Source organism: Lampetra planeri, chromosome 3, assembly GCF_965212315.1.
Source record: "Lampetra planeri chromosome 3, kcLamPlan1.2.h2, whole genome shotgun sequence".
NCBI classification, from domain to species: Eukaryota; Metazoa; Chordata; class Hyperoartia; order Petromyzontiformes; family Petromyzontidae; genus Lampetra; species Lampetra planeri.
In genome coordinates this window covers 19,533,504-19,550,830 of record NC_136109.1, presented here as the reverse complement: position 1 = coordinate 19,550,830, position 17,327 = coordinate 19,533,504, and the positions used below count along the sequence as shown (strand labels likewise).

The 17,327-nt window shown below is 47.9% G+C and overlaps 1 protein-coding gene across 4 annotated transcripts in view; it reads left to right on the top strand.

Moving 5' to 3' along the window:
* Nucleotides 1–2,561: 2,561 nt before the first annotated feature.
* LOC144739938 (interleukin-6 receptor subunit beta-like) overlaps nt 2,562–17,327 on the top strand; it is a 34,828-nt gene continuing 20,062 nt past the window's right edge. For all 4 annotated transcript variants that reach the window (XM_078622845.1, XM_078622837.1, XM_078622829.1 and 1 more), the window contains exon 1: nt 2,562–3,086. The gene's annotated coding sequence lies outside the window, so the exon portion shown is untranslated. The remainder of the gene's footprint in view (nt 3,087–17,327) is intronic.

Below are 17,327 nucleotides of genomic sequence, written 5' to 3'. Positions count from 1 at the left end.
TTTTACTGATTGGCCGTGTCGGGTGGTGGAGGGTTACGACACATTTATAAATAACGCGATCTAAACTCAAAAACGTTGATTATGAATCCTATAATCCACTTTCTTTTTCTTGCCTCTCTCTCCGTGTGCTATGAAGAAGAGCCATTGCTCAAAACGTCACCAGTAAAAATGTTCTTCATTTTAAGGTCACAGTCTTGTTAGCACATGTGTTGAGTTTTGTTGTTGTTGAACGTTACTGATAGACGGAGTTTGTTATAGTCAGAGCTTGCTTTTTAACTTTATATTTTCCGGCAGGATTTGCACTCAGAATGATACAGTATGTGTAAGGCACTCCCACTAGAGTACGTTGCACTATTGATCCAGTTGGCGGTCAAGAGATGAAGCAGATATCCGTCAAAACTGACATCCATCATGAAGCTATATTATTGTACCTGACATTCCTGCAATCCTATGAGGACAAATACAAAAATTCCAACAAGAGGGCAAAAAGCGATGATGATGAGGATGTGGTGGGCGGGGGCAAAATAATTATCTCCAAAAGTATTGCGGACTTTTAATAAACTACCGGTTAAAGGGAGATGTTATCGAGAGGCGGTAACAGATGGACGCAGGCAAATAAATGTTACATGGACATTTGAGAGGAATATTCCATGATTCAGTATTCTACTCATCTCAAAAGCCTCGGCACCAGACTCGACCAGAATGTGTCGTTTGATCACCACGTGCAAAATATAGTCAGGTCCTTCCATTGTCATACCAGGGCTCCACGACACATTCGGCCACTATTGAGTCGTGGCATAGCCAACACGGTGGCGTGTAACATGATATCGACAAAGCTTCATTATTGCAACTCCCTACTGGCAAAAACATGAGCATTAGTGTACAAAATTATACTGGTAGGAACCTCCTGGTTACACCAGCCCACAGGGGATGATTGTGTCCGTCCGTCGTGCAGGGAGGGGCTGGGTGGGGAGGGAGGGGCTGGGTGGGGCTGGGTGGGGAGGGTGGGGCTGGGTGGGGAGGGTGGGGAGGGGCTGGGCTGGGTGGGGCTGGGTGGGGGTGGGAGGGGTGGGGCTGGGTGGGGTGGGGCTGGTCACACCGTGGTGCCCTTATAAAACTCAACGTTTAACCGACTCACGCCGGCTTGTGCCCGCCCTCAGTCGGCCATATTTGCGGAATACACCACGCCGCCGTTGACCCTGGCCATTGACCGAGCAACCCAACGTTCCTATCAGCTCCCATCGCAGGAATGTGTTTTGGCAAGTGTCGTGACGGGTACTGCAAGGTCCGACCATGTCTGTCCGGTGCTCGCTAAGCTGCATTGGCTTCCAGATGCTGAACAAATTCGTTGCAAGGTCGCGCTCATTACACACAAAGTGCTTGCCACAAATGCACCGCAATACTTTGTCGATCATCGTCGAAGACCACCGGCCAAACGCAGCGGCTTTTGGCTAAGCGTCAAACAAAGACGGGTCACAGACGCGGCCGTCTGAAACGCTCTTCCTTCCAATATTAGACCCCCCCCCCCCCACTGGAGCTATAAACGTATTTTTTGACATCTACATTGAAAACTCGTTTCTTAAGAACTGCTGTCTGCGTTTGCCTCGCACGGTCGGCTACGTTACATTGCAAAAGAAGTTCAACATACTCTTTGGTTTTTTCGGTAAAGTCACGTCGGTAAAAAAATAAATTAAATTAATGAAAACAACTAAATTAAATTACAGCAGTAGGCCATGCTTTCCCACCTGATGACAGACGCTTGTGTTGCGCCCGAAACGTCGTGATTTAATTTAATTGTTTTAATTAATTTAATGTAATTTTTTACCTACGTGACTTTACCGAAAAAACTAAGAGTATGAATCCTTGCAGTCACGAAAGCTTCAAATCTAGAAGTTCAACACGCACGCAAACTTTGCCGCGGGGGGGGGGGGGCAGTGCTCTTCAGAGCGAAACACATTCCTGCGGAGGGAGCTGGTAGCAACGTTGGGTTGCTCGGTCAATGGCCAGGGTCAACGGCGGCGTGGTGTATTCCGCAAATATGCCCGACTGTGAGGGTGGGCACAAGCCGGCGTGAGTAGGTGAAACGTAAGAGTTTTATAAGGGCACCGCGGGGTGACCAGCCCCTCCCCACCCAGCCCCTATCCACCTTCCCCACCCAGCCCCTACCTACCCAGCCCCTCCACACCCTGCCCCACCCCCTCCCCACCCAGCCCCTCCCCACCCTCCCCACCCAGCCCTTCCCCACCCTCCCCTCCCCACCCAGCCCCACCCCTCCAACCCCCCACCCAGCCCCACCCTCCCCACCCAGCCTTCCCCACCCTCCCCTCCCCACCCAGCCCCACCCCTCCAACCCCCCACCCAGCCCCACCCTCCCCACCCAGCCCCTATCTGCACGACGGACGGACGGACACAATAATCCCCTGTGGGCTGGTGGAACCAGTGGGTTCCTACCAGTATCAATCTTTCGCTTTTTACTAAAAAAAAAGTGTAAAGAGGAAGGGGACACGGGGGGGGGGGGGCCTGCCCGGCTGCCCCAGACCCATAGAGGCGCTCTGTAAGATGATGATCATCATCAGAGTGCGCAGGGAGCCAGAGAGGGAGACAGGCACAGAGCCTACTGCGTGTACCACTACTACTACATCGACATATATATACTTAGAGGCTTACACATCTGTGTTGTACTACGTACGTACACGAACAGACGCTCAGACATATCGTGTATACGCTTTGAGACACGCATATACCGACAACAACAGCTACGCAAACACACACACAGACACACAGATATACAGGCTGACACATATAGGCACACATCCATATCGACACACATACACTTAGTCATACATATAGAGACATTCATGTACACAAACGTACATAACACCCTTAGATACATATACGCATTGGCTCGCAGCTTTACAAACACGTAAATATATAGATACAACAACAACAACCGGCGTTCGCCATCAAGTGGCGGGGCCGTCACCACGGTGCTTGTGCCAGGCTAGGTGCGCCTGGCACACGTGACGCCACGCACCACGTGGGCCACGGGCATCGCGAGTCCGCGCAGCCCAGCAGAGAAGACGCGGGTAGGAACTCACTACAGAGTACACTACTCACCACACTACATTACTCACCAGTACTCACCACTACCACCACTACTACACTACGACTCACCACGACTCACCACTAGGAGCTCACTACAGAGTACACCACTCACTACACTACACTACTCACCACACTACTCACCACTACACTACTCACCAGTACTCACCACTACACTACTCACCACTACTCACTACACTACTACTCACCAGGACTCACCACTAGGAGCTCACTACAGAGTACACTACTCACCACACTACATTACTCACCACTACACTACTCACTACACTACTCACCAGTACCACTCACCACTACCACTACAGTACACTCACCACTACTCACCACTACACTACAGTACTACTACTACTCATCACTACACTACTCACCACTACCACCACACTACTCACCAGTACTCACCACTACCACCACTACTACACTACTACTACACTACTACTACTCACCACGACTCACCACTAGGAGCTCACTACAGTACTCACTACTCACTACAGTACTCACCAGTACTACACTATTACTACACTACTACTACTCACCACTACACTACTCACTCCACTACTCACTACACTACTACCACACTACTACTCACTCCTCACCACTACTCACCACTACCACTACTCACTACACTACTCACCACTACACTACTACTACAATACTCACCACTACTCACCACTACTCACCACTACACACCACTACTCACCACTACACACCACTACTCACCACTACACACCACTACTCACCACTACACACCACTACTCACCACTACACTACTCACCACGACTGACCACTACTCACCACTACTACCACTACTACACTACTCACCACTACTCACCACTACTACTACACTACTCACCACTCACTACTCACCACTACTCACCACTACCACTACTACCACCACTACTCACCACTACACTACTCACCACTACTCACCACTACCACTACTTACCACTACTCACCACTCACTACTCACTACTACACTACTCATCACTACACTACTCACCACTACTCACCACTCACTACTCACCACTACTCACCACTACACTACTCACCACTACACTACTCACCACTACTACATTACTCCCTACTATTCACTTCGCAGTTATTGAAACACGAATACCAAACTCAGTACTCACACACTCACCCTCAAACTCACCTACTCACTCAGCCTCAAACTCATTCACATACTCACCCTCAAACTCATTCACCCACTCACCCTAAAACTCATTCACCTACTCACCCTAAAACTCATTGACCCACTCACCCTCAAACTCATTCACCCACTCACCCTCAAACTCATTCACCCACTCACCCTCATACTCATTCACCCACTCACCCTCAAACTCATTCACCTACTCACCCTCAAACTCATTCACCCACTCACCCTCAAACTCATTCACCCACTCACCCTCAAACTCATTCACCCACTCACCCTCAAACTCATTCACCCACTCACCCTCAAACTCATTCACCCACTCACCCTCATACTCATTCACCCACTCACCCTCAAACTCATTCACCTACTCACCCTCAAACTCATTCACCCACTCACCCTCAAACTCATTCACCCACTCACCCTCAAACTCATTCACCCACTCACCCTCAAACTCATTCACCTACTCACCCTCAAACTCATTCACCTACTCACCCTCAAACTCATTTACCTACTCACTCACCCTCCTACACATTCACCTACCCACCCATCCAACCTCATACGCATCCACCGACTCACCCCACGTACCCACAATTCACCTCCACCAAGCTTACATTGCACTCACCCACTCGTCCACTCGCTCACCCCACCCATTCATACAACAACTCACCTACTCACCCACTCACCCACTCACTCACCCACCCACCTACTCACCTACTCACCCACTCACTCACTCACCCACCCACCTACTCACCTACTCACCCACTCACCCAGCCACTCACTCATCCACCCACCTACTCACCTACTCACCCACTCACCTACTCACCCACTCACCCACCCACCTACTCACCCACCAACCTACTCACTCACCTACTCACCCACTCACCCACCCACCGCAACTCCACCACGCCACCGCTGTTTAATGATTAAGCTGCCACTGTTGATCCAGTCGGCGGGCGAGAGATGAAACCGATGCAATGTTTGTCAACATGACAACTTGCCTGCTTGTACCCTGTAGAGCCGTGTTACGTATTGTTTTTGTAAGCACGTGTGGGTGTGTGTATTGTGGAGAAGTAGGTCGACTCAGCCTCAAATGAGTACCTGGTGCGGTGTGTAAACATCTCGCCGCTCGGGAGACAAAGGCGGTCGGGCGTGATGCTGGTCATAGGCGCTACTCGCTAACAGCACTTGCCCCAACAGTCTGCTAAGGCTATACGGGGGATCTTTGTGTTTGCAGTGACGATTATCTGAACCGGTTCTGGGTTTCCCCTAGGTCGACTCAGCCTCAATTGAGTACCTATTGCGATGTGTGTAAACATCGCCACTGGGGAGACAAAGGCGGTCGGGCGTGGTGCTGTCCACCCCAACCCTTCATATGTGCTGCTACTCGCTAACAGCACCTGCCCCCCACAGTCTGTGAAGGCGAAACAGGTGGGGGGGGGCATTTCACTTTGTGTCGTGGTACAGAGCGATGCAGACAAATCCATTGTTGTACTGTATACTTCTATGTTCTCGCTTCGATGCCCTGACCAACGTGGTGAAGTATGGTCAAATACAGCAGCACAAAGCCCAGCACGGGCGTCAGTAACACTTGCCCAGACAGGGCAATATGATGTAGAGAGTACACATTGTATGTGACATGAAGAAGGTCCATTGCCCTGAACGTGTCCTATTATACATTAGTTTTCCTTTGAAGGCCACAGTTTTATTGACGAATGTTGTTGAGTGTTGTTGTTATTTGTGACATCCAATGCAGCAGCAGCATCACCAAATCGGAATGATGTACGAATAGTCCAGCAGTGGAGTGACCCTAGCATGCCACTCAACGGGAGGCCAATTAGTCGGTGCACTGATTGGCAGTGATTTTGTCTATTCCGTGGTGCTCGGCGTGCCACTTACAGCATTGTAGAGCTCTGTGCAACATTGTCAACATTGTAGAGCTCTGTGCAGGCTCTGTCCTCTTCAGTTTCACGTATTTGGTGTAGCCCTGTGAGCCATTCGGCTCTTGAATCGGGTGCAACCGCAACAAACAGAAACATGAACAAGAAACATCTCAGATTTCGATTTAAAGCTTTCGTGACTGCAGGGATTCATCTTCTTGGTTCTTTCGGTAAAGTCACGTAGAAGGGAGTGAACCCAAACCAACCTCCGGACGGTAATTAATGTGACTCAAAATACATTTTTAGTTAATGGTTTTTGAATTGTCCTCGTTATAAGCATGGGTTTGACTATTATAGCATTTGTATAATTGTTCAGCTTTCATAGCCCTTCAACAAACACAACGCAAGCTGTCTTCCCGACAGACCTGGTCTTCACCTGAGGACGGCTGCTTGCGTTGTGGCCGAAACGTCGTGAGAATTATTTTATTATGTTTTATTTTTATTATTTTATTACTTCCCTTCTACGTGACTTTACCGAAAGAACCAACAAGATAAATTTCATTTATTTTATTTTTAACCAACGTGACTTTACCGAAACAACCAAAGAGTATGGATCCTTGCAGTCACGAAAGCTTCAAATCTAGAATATTTTGTGAAGTTTGTATTTGTTAATCTGTGTGTATGTGTGCATGTGTGTATGTCTCCGTGTGGGGAGCGGTAGTGTAGAGGCTAAAGCGCTGCGCTACGAACCCGGTGACCCGAGTTCAATTGCCACTCACGGCCAACACCAGTGACGATTATCTGAACCGGTCATGGGCCTCCCCTAGGTCGACTCAGCCTCTAATGAATGTCTGGTGCGGTGTGTAAAAATATCGCTACTGGGAAGACAAAGGCGGTCGGGTGTGATGCTGGCCACCCATTCCGTTGTGTACAGTGTCGGCCTGCATAGGTGCTCGCGAACAGCATTTGCCCCAGCAGTCTGTTTCGGGCTAAACGGGGGATGTTTGTTTTGTTTTGTGTTACACAGCGGACATATCCTGCTTCCTGTGTTATCTCTTGCACGTGTCACACAACTGTCAGATGTGCTGACCCTCGAATGATCTTGATATTAAATGGAGACATTTAAACACAAAGATCCCCCCGAAAGCCTTCGACAGATTGCAGAGGCAAGTGCTGCGAGCGATAACCAACAAAGGCCGTCACTGCACATGGTAGGGTGGGTGGTCAGCACCATGCCTGGACCGCCTTTGTTTCCCCCAGTACTGATGTTTACACACTTTACCACATACTCATAGGCGGAGGCCCAAGATCGATTCACATATTTGGCTGAACTGAAGCTCTCTGCGTACATAGACATATTTCACAACTCACAGACAGCGTACAAACACATGTTCTACATCTGTGTCTCCACACTTATTAAGGAACTTAGAAGTTGCAACATGTTATCACAAACACGAACGGTAACGCAAGCATATCTCTCCCATGAACACACTGAGCCACAACGGGCATGGTGAAACGACAGCGCTGTGTCAATCTCGACCTCAGCACAGGGCAGTTCTTTGAATTCTGGAAGGAACTGGCCATTAAGGATCTCATTGTCTCTGACATGGCCAATATGAACCCCATGAGAAAGGCAGAGAGAGACACATTCCAAGGGTTCAAAACTAGGAATTCACAATTTCCAGACTGAAAAGTGTGGAATTACGTGGCCATTGTGAACATTCTGAGAGAGGGAAAACCAGGACCTAAGGCTCAACATTTAGACACATTCGAGGCTGAAAATTATAGAAAGAAATGACCATTATCAACCTCCTCAGATACAGAGGCCGAGAGACACAACCCGTAATCCTCAGGTTCAAGCTCCATAATTGGGGAAATAAATTTGCCATTCTGAAATTCCCGAGATACACCCAGAACTAGGACTCAAACCCAGGTTGTCATAGGATTAAAGCTTGGAATTGTAGAAAGGAATTGGCATTTTTTTATCTCCTGAGAGACGGATAGACACTCAAACCCAGGGCTCAAACCCTGGTCCCAGAACTCTGCAGGTTTCAGTATTTGTGTTTATGGAAAGGCCATTTGAATTGCCTGAGAGGAAAATTTTTAACTTCCTGAAAAGAAATCGGTTAGATTAGCATACGTGTCATTCCAAAACACGTCACGATACAGTAGAGTGTAGGGTTGATCGTATAATTGAGGAATTACATTAGATCAGAATCTTTATTTAGACATACTGTATATAGACGTAATAATATGCACACATACAGCGAACATACGTAATGAAGTCTACATACAGACACAATGACAAATACTAAGACCCTCTATATAATCTTTAGCAAACTGTTGTGGCAAGTGCTCTTTGCGAGCAACTATTAAGGTGAGCATAGCACACAAAGGTGGCCGCCTTTGTCTCCCAAGTGGAGATGTTCACACACGACACCAGGTGCTCATTTCAGGCTGAATCAACCTCGAGATGGCCCAAGATCAGTTCTCGATATGTCACCGATTTTGGTCGCCGGGTTTGTTAGCGCAGTACGCTAACCACTGCGCTGTCGCTCCCCACGGGACACAATGCCAACGTGATTCACCACTGATGTGAGCTGTGGCTGGGAAATCAAACTCATGTACTCGGCTCCTAGCGCTGTGCACCCACGCACAAAGACACGCGCGTTGCAAAGTCGAACACACGGACACAGCCACAAACACACATTTCACACACACACACATTTCACACACACACACACATTTTACACACACACACATTTCACACACACACACACTTCACAAACACACATTTCACACACACACACACATTTCACACACACACATTTCACACACACACACATTTCACACACACACATTTCACACACACACATTTCACACACACACATTTCACACACACACACACACATTTCACACACACTTCCTCTTTAGACTGATTTTAGTTTGCACTTGTATACACAACAAATACAAAGATCCCCCGTATAGCCTTAGCAGACTGTAGGGGCAAGTGCTGCTAGCGAGCACCACAGATAAAGCAGGAAAGTCAGCAGCCAGGCAGTGAGCAGGTACCAAATTCCAGCCTCCAAGCTTTGCAGTCCTCTAGATATATTAATGACCGTTTTACATGTGGAAGGAACCCGGAGCACCGCAAGAAAACCCTCGCAGAACTCAGCTCTGTGTGACATATATACAATATGTTTTACCCCATCAGCCTATTGGCTTTGAAGACCAATAATTAACCACAGAGTTTGTTTAAGCAAACTCCGGACCGGATTTATCGATACACAGAGCCACCTTCTCAGTCTCATCAGCAAAGGCAGGCTTTCGATTTAAAGCTTTCGTGACTGCAGGGATTCATCTTCTTGGTTCTTTCGGTAAAGTCACGTAGAATGGAAATAATGAAATAAAAATAAAACATAATAAAATAATATAATAAAATACAATAACATAATGTAATAAAATATAATAAAAGAAAATAATATAATAAAATAATATACTAATGTAATAGTAATATAATAAAATACTATAATATAATAATATAATATTATGTTTTTATTTTATTATTTCCATTATACGTGAATTTTACCGAAAGAACCAAGAAGAAAAAAAGGCAGGCTTGTGAAGCAAATGTTGTTGGATTACCAGATCTTATTGGTCTCACTTTTATTGTTTCCGGCTTTGTTCTGTCTCATTTGTACAGGTTTAATTTATCAGCTCATTACAACTATTATCATAAAGAAACGCCTTCACAACCCATCGTATTTGAGCACTGTGAGTCACTGCAGGTTGTCTAAAGCACACCACACCAAGTTAAATACCAAAGGCATCAACAGGCATTTGAACAAAACGAGCATTGGGAGAAACGTCACACGGAGTTCTTCAAAGTTTGTTTTGTAGCCTTCGACACTCCACTTGATCTCAACGTGCACAAAGCCTGGCACAGGCGCTGTGGGTGAATGCGCTTTTGACGGTGTGTATGTTCCTGTATGTTTAATGTGTGTGTGCTTACGTTGATGAGTGTTTGTATCTGAGTGTTTCTGTGACCGTTTACACCTACGTGTGCCTTTCTGTGTGTGTGTACGAGGGGAGTGATAGTGCAACGGTTAGCACTCTGCGCTACGAACCCCTTCGCGGCCACCCGAATTTGATTCCCGCTCTCACGAACAATAAAAAACATATTAACCGGTCATGGGCATCTTCTGGGTTGACCCAGCCTTAAATGAGTACCTGCTGCGGCGTGTAAACATCAGCTCTGGGAAGAGAGACTAAGGTGGCCGGACATGATGTTGCCCATCCAGCCCATCGTGTGTCATGCCAACCTTGATCAGTTTTCCAAAACAGAACTTGCCCTCACCGTCCGTTAATGTTTAACGGGGAATAAATGCCATTTGTGTTAGTGTGCCCGTGTATCTGCGTGTCTCTTGGCCTCGCTTGGGACATTTTGGGCGGTCCCCTCATTTCTGGGAAAAATCGTCTTTGCCGGAACGGGCACTTCCACTTCTGAGTGGCACATTGACCAACCCTGCCAGAGACAGCGCTGTGTGTTTACACATGCGTCGTGACGCAGTTCGGGGACGGGAATCATTTGCGGCACCTTCTTTATTCTTGCACACAAATGGGGACTATACGCACCCTGCGTGGGTGCACACTATATTTATATATATGTAGTGCAGTCCAACCACCGGAGAAGAGAAATTCTTTCAGGGCTGGCAGCCGTGTATTAATACTGTACACGCTCTCACGCTGCATCTTACACTCACACCAGTGTAGGCGCACTCTATTCTCCCTCCTTCACTTGGACCTGGGATAACTATATACGTCGGGATCTCTTCGGCTACCCCGAGGCTCTCTCACCCGTCTGCCCGGGGCGGGGGATCAGCCAACACCGCACGCGACGAGGGAGAGAGACCTCTTCCAGCCGATCCTTACCCTGGCTCCCCACGACGACCACGTGTCCCTCACGTGGTCCCCCTTAAGAACCCTCTCGGTAACTCCTCCCCCTTAGCTCGGCCCCGTCCACCTTCTGGAAAGTGCTTTCCGAACGTCCCCCTACGTGGCCCGTGACGTTACGTCATTCTTGGCCTCGCATAGCTCTCCATCCACTCGGCCTTCCTTACGCTCATCCCTCATTGGCTACTCACAGTACTCCTCTACATATAGATTACACACACAGCCGTCTACTGTCGGCGGCACTAGCGAGAACAGTTGGCAGGCTGTCTAGCTAGCGGCGCCCAGCGATGGTGAAGACGGCGGCGGCGATGGTGACGAACAGCAGCACGGCGAGGGGATCTACTTTCAGCAACAGCCCTGAGCTCCCGCTCAGAGCTCCCGGCGTGGCCTTGCTCTGCCCTGGCCTCGCCCCCTTTCTGGAACCTACTAGCAGGTCCCCGGGGCTTCCAGATGGACCCCTTCCCTGAGCATTCCCTTAGTTGTCTTTCCCCCCGTATATACTGTCGCCTGCTGACGCGTGTACTGCCCTACGCTGTCAGCAGGGCCGGATTAAGATTGTGTAGGCCCCTGGGTTACAGGTACTGTGAGACCCCCAGTAATATTTTCAAAAGGTAAACAAAGTTAAAGAAAAATACAACTTTATTTTTACAAGGCGAACAACATATACATTTCAGCATTCACAAATGAAATAACTTTTCACTTCATCTCTGGAGGCCCTCCAGCTGGTGGAGGCCCCTGGGGCTGCAGCCCCTAAAGCCCCGTGCCTTGATCCGGCCCTGGCTGTCAGTACCACTTTTCGTCAGCAGCCGGCGCTATTGCTCTACACATGCATACGGAGACAAAGATTCACCTGTTCATGCCTTGAACAAATTGTTAGGGCAAGTGCTGTTTGAGAGCACCTATGAATGCCGGCACGGCACACGAGGGGGTGGGTGGCCAACACCACGCCCGGCCGCCTTTGTCTTCCCAGTAGTGATGTTTACACACCGCACCAGGTGCTCATTTGAGGCTGAGTCGACCTAGGAGAGGCCCTGGACCGATTCAGATAATTGTCACTGGTGTTGTTGGCCATGAGCGGGATTCGAGCTCGAGTCGCTAACCACTCCACTACCGCTCCCGAATACATTCACAGAGACAGAATAACAACATCCGTCAATAAGTGGCTCTGACATTACCACCGCGCTTGTGCCAGGCCAGGTGACGTTTGAGGCCACGTGAATTGTCGAAGGCTCGCTGCTGGCAGGAGGTCACATGACAGACGCAGGTGCCATGGGTTGACTGACTGAGATGACTGGCAGATGCACCAGCTGTGCCCCCTTCTGTGCCAACTTTTAGCTGCCCGGCGCTCCGTTCGTTGTTGTGAGCGTCGCTCCTCTGCCCTCCGTTGTTGTTGGAAGGCGACTGCCTCCAACTGCCCAGACACAGAAACACATTGACAAACCTACGCACCTTCAACCACACAGTGTACTCATACACATGTACACATACAAAAACACATGGACATGTAAACACACGTGTACAAGTACATACACGTGCACGAAGACATACATACACACGTACGTTCGCATACAACAACAACAACCGTCTTTCGTCACCCCACACACACACACTGGAGAGTGACATTACGAGGAGACTCACACACTCCACGAGAATTTCACGGGAATCCCGTGGCTTTACAGGGGACGGAGGCAGCAAGTGAGTCTGGAGAAGAAGGAAGGAAATGATGACGAAGCTCATGATGATTATTGACACTGGCTGAAACAATAAGAATATGCCGTAGGCTCACTGGCGTTTCTGGAAGTGGCCCGTTTTCAGAGGGGGGAACAGAGCTTAGGAGACCACCGTTTACACCGTGCCTCTGCTCAATATGGGGCAGGATGGAAGGTGAGGACTGAGTCAGACCTGCCATCGAGCAGGGGAGCAATTAAAAAATAGTTATCATCTTTTCTTGGAATGTTCCAGTGTTCTCAGGGCCCAATAGTGTTGAGTGTAAACTGTAAGTCAGCCTATCCTCCTAAAACGTCCCGTCGTCCATTCGCCGTCATAAAGTAGCATTACGGTATTTAAAATGTTGTGTAGGGTTACTTTCATCTGTCAGTGCCGCACCAATGTCGGGGCGGGGTGAGGCTGGGTGGGCGCGAGGTGGTACGGCAGCCGTGATGTAGCCAGCAGTTGGGAGGATGGTGGCTCACTTATCTTGGTGGGGCGGTACTGGCGCCGTAGCAGTAGGGATTGTGAGGGCAGGGGGAGTTGTGGAGACATTGGGGGGCTTGAGGGTGACCCCTTGCACCGGTCGCCTGAACGTCTCGCTATGGCTCTGGCACTTGTGCTTGAATGCGAATTTCAACGTCGTCCCTTTTTTACATGTAATATTCATCACGAATTTTGTTTTAGTTTCGTCATTAATTCACCACAAATTATCCCACCATGCACGCGCTGAGAGGCTCAAGATTTGAGATGGGATGGGAAAAAGCATTCTGACAGGATTGAATGATAACATTTAAATGTCTTTCACTTGCCACTGTAATATACACTCACAAACCCATGTACATACATGCATCAGCCATAATTGTGTCCAGTGCCTCCCTAATAAGCACGTTATCATAATCTCTCACTACTGGCATGTAAGCTGGTTTCATTTCTCCTACTCCACAGGGGACATCTTCTGTGGTGTGTTCCACATCTACATATAACATATGTGGGGTGATCCATTTATAGATACTCTGATGTATTTGAAAAACATATGCTGTACACAGTTAACATTAATACGAGATTTGAAGCTTTCGTGACTGCAAGGATTCATACTCTTAGGTTTTTTCGGTAAAGTCACGTAAGTAAAAAAATAAAATTAATAAAAGTAGTAATAAAAATAAAATAATAAATAACGACGTTTCGGAGGCAACACAAGTTTCCGTCATCAGGTGGCCTCACTTGATGCAGTACATTTAGCTGTGACGGTCCCACCTGATGACGGAGACTTGTGTTGCCTCCGAAACGTCGTTATTTATTATTTTATTTTTATCATTACTTTTATTAATTTTATTCTTATTTTTTTACCTACGTGACTTTACCGAAAAAAACCTAAGAGTATAACATGAATACGGACGGTGACGTAACAGTGGGTGGTGACATGTAGCGCTTTGATGGCTTGTTGCAGAGGTTCACGGTTCGAATCAAGGTCACGCTCACTATGCACGAAGTGCTTGCCACAAACGAACACCTGAACCGCGACACCTTGTTGATCTCTTCAGGGACCGTAAACCATCACGCGAACTCCGGTCATCTTCGCAGTGGCTTTTGGCTGGCCACCGAACAAAAAGACGGGTCACTGCATCGCGTGGCGCTTTCAGATGCGTTTCTGCGGCCGTCTGGAACGCTCTTCCTTCCAATATTAGGAAGCTACAGGAGCTATGCACCTTTAAAATATCTAGATTGATAATCGTCTCTTTAGAACTGCTTTTTGTGTTTAGTTTGTCGTCCTTCCCCCGCACCTACGATCAGCGCGGTTGGCTACGTGCGGTGCGAACGTAGTTCAACATACAGTACAATCGTGAATACTAGCGGCCACCCTGAGTATTAGTGCGGGTGTGATCAGAATCAGAAAGGGTTTTATTCGCCATGAAAGTTTGCACAAACAAGGAATTTACTATGACAGGAAGGTGCATACATTCAACATGTAGGAATCTTAAAAACTTAAATAAGTGGTATACAGTCTAACTATACTAAAATTACAAAGTCTAACTAATACTCAGGGGCTAAAGTATGTAAAATTTTGAATAAGTATACAATATAAAATGTAAACTAACCGTAATATACAATCCTAAAATACAAAAATACACGACACTATGGGCAGCCTGCTTCGTAGTGGACGTTACAAATCCCCCTGAGGTCATTCGCAAGGGTAGGCCATTGTGTGCCCGCGTCGGTGTCCAACTGTGGCAAATTCTACAACTTACCCACCAATTACCAACTCAACTGGGATTAATACAGCACATTGCATTCATCGCTTGTGGCAGACAAATGCTCCAAGGTGGTCACTCTTGCAATTGAGACTCCTCCTGGTTCTCTTGAGTTATCACCCGGTTAAATAAAATAAACTTGTAAAACTAACATACCAGAATGGCTGTTTCCTCCCATCCCGTACTGTGTTCAACCTCCACTGCAGGTCACAAAATTGACCTTTCTGCTTCCTCGCTCACTCTGCTCCACTCTGAAAGCCGCCTCCCATCGTCTCTACCCCCCCCCACGCCTCCCCCAGTTCTTATAATAACCTTGTTCGATTCACGAAACAGCTTCGACGGTGCTGTTTGTTGCTTGCCGCTTGACCTTGCTTGTGTCTTGGGGCTGTGCTCAGCAACTGCGTTTCAAAGAGAACACACACACAGACACACTGCGTACACACGTACGCACAAATACAATAACAGGGCACCGAACATATCCGATTCCCGTTACTGGGTTTTTGTTTTTCCTGTCAATGACGGGAAGAGACGAACTACACATCCACAGTCTACATGGGAACATAAATGCATTCATCCACACACTGTACAGACACACAACAACATCAGCCGCCATTCGCCACTCAGTGACGTGACCATGGCGCTTGTGCCAGGCTAGGTGCACTTTAAATGTCACGTGAAGTGTCAAAGGCGCGCTGGCAGGAGGTAACGGGACAGAACCAGGTGCCATGAGTTGACTGACTGAGATGACTTGTGGATGCACCAGCTGTGCCCACTATTGCGCCAACTTGCTGTGTTTTATCCACCTGGCACTCTGCACACACACTTTCTACACGCACACTCTGTACACACACTACACACACATTCTACACACACACATTCTACACGCACACTCTGTACACACACTACACACACACACTTTCTACACGCACACTCTGTACACACACTACACACACATTCTACACACACACTTTCTACACGCACACGCTGTACACACGCTCGACACACACACTTTCTAAACACACACACTTTCTACACGCACACTCTGTACACACACTACACACACTCGACACACACACTTTCTACACGCACACTCTGTACACACACTCGACACACACACACATTCTACACACACACTTTCTACACGCACACTCTGTACACACACTCGACACACACACTTTCTACACACACTCGACACACACACTTTCTACACACACACACTTTCTACACGCACACTCTGTACACACACTACACACACTCTGTACATACACTACACACACACATTCTACACACACACACTTTCTACACGCACACTCTGTACACACTCTACACACACTCATTCTACACACACACACTTTCTACACACACACTCTGTACACACACTACACACACTCCACACACACACTCGACACACACACACACACTTTTTACACACACTCTGTACACACACTACACACACTCTGTACACACACTACACACACTCTGTACACACACTACGCACACTCTGTACACACACTACACACACTCTGTACACACACTACACACATTCTACACGCACACTCTGTACACACACTCTGTACACACACTACACACACTCTGTACACACACTACACACACTCTGTACACACACTACACACACTCTGTACACACACTACGCACACTCTGTACACACACTACACACACTCTGTACACACACTACACACATTCTACACGCACACTCTGTACACACACTCTGTACACACACTACACACATTCTACACGCACACTCTGTACACACACTACACACACTCTGTACACACACTACACACACTCTGTACACACACTACGCACACTCTGTACACACACTACGCACACTCTGTACACACACTACGCACACTCTGTACACACACTACACACACTCTGTACACACACTACACACACTCTGTACACACACTACACACACTCTGTACACACACTACACACACTCTGTACACACACTACACACACTCTGTACACACACTACGCACACTCTGTACACACACTATGCACACTCTGTACACACACTACACACACTCCGTACACACACTACACACACTCTGTACACACACTACACACACTCTGTACACACACTACACACATTCTACACGCACACTCTGTACACACACTCTGTACACACACTACACACACTCTGTACACACACTCTGTACACACACTGTACACACACTACACACACTCTGTACACACTCTGTACACACACTACACACACTCTGTACACACACTCTGTACACACTC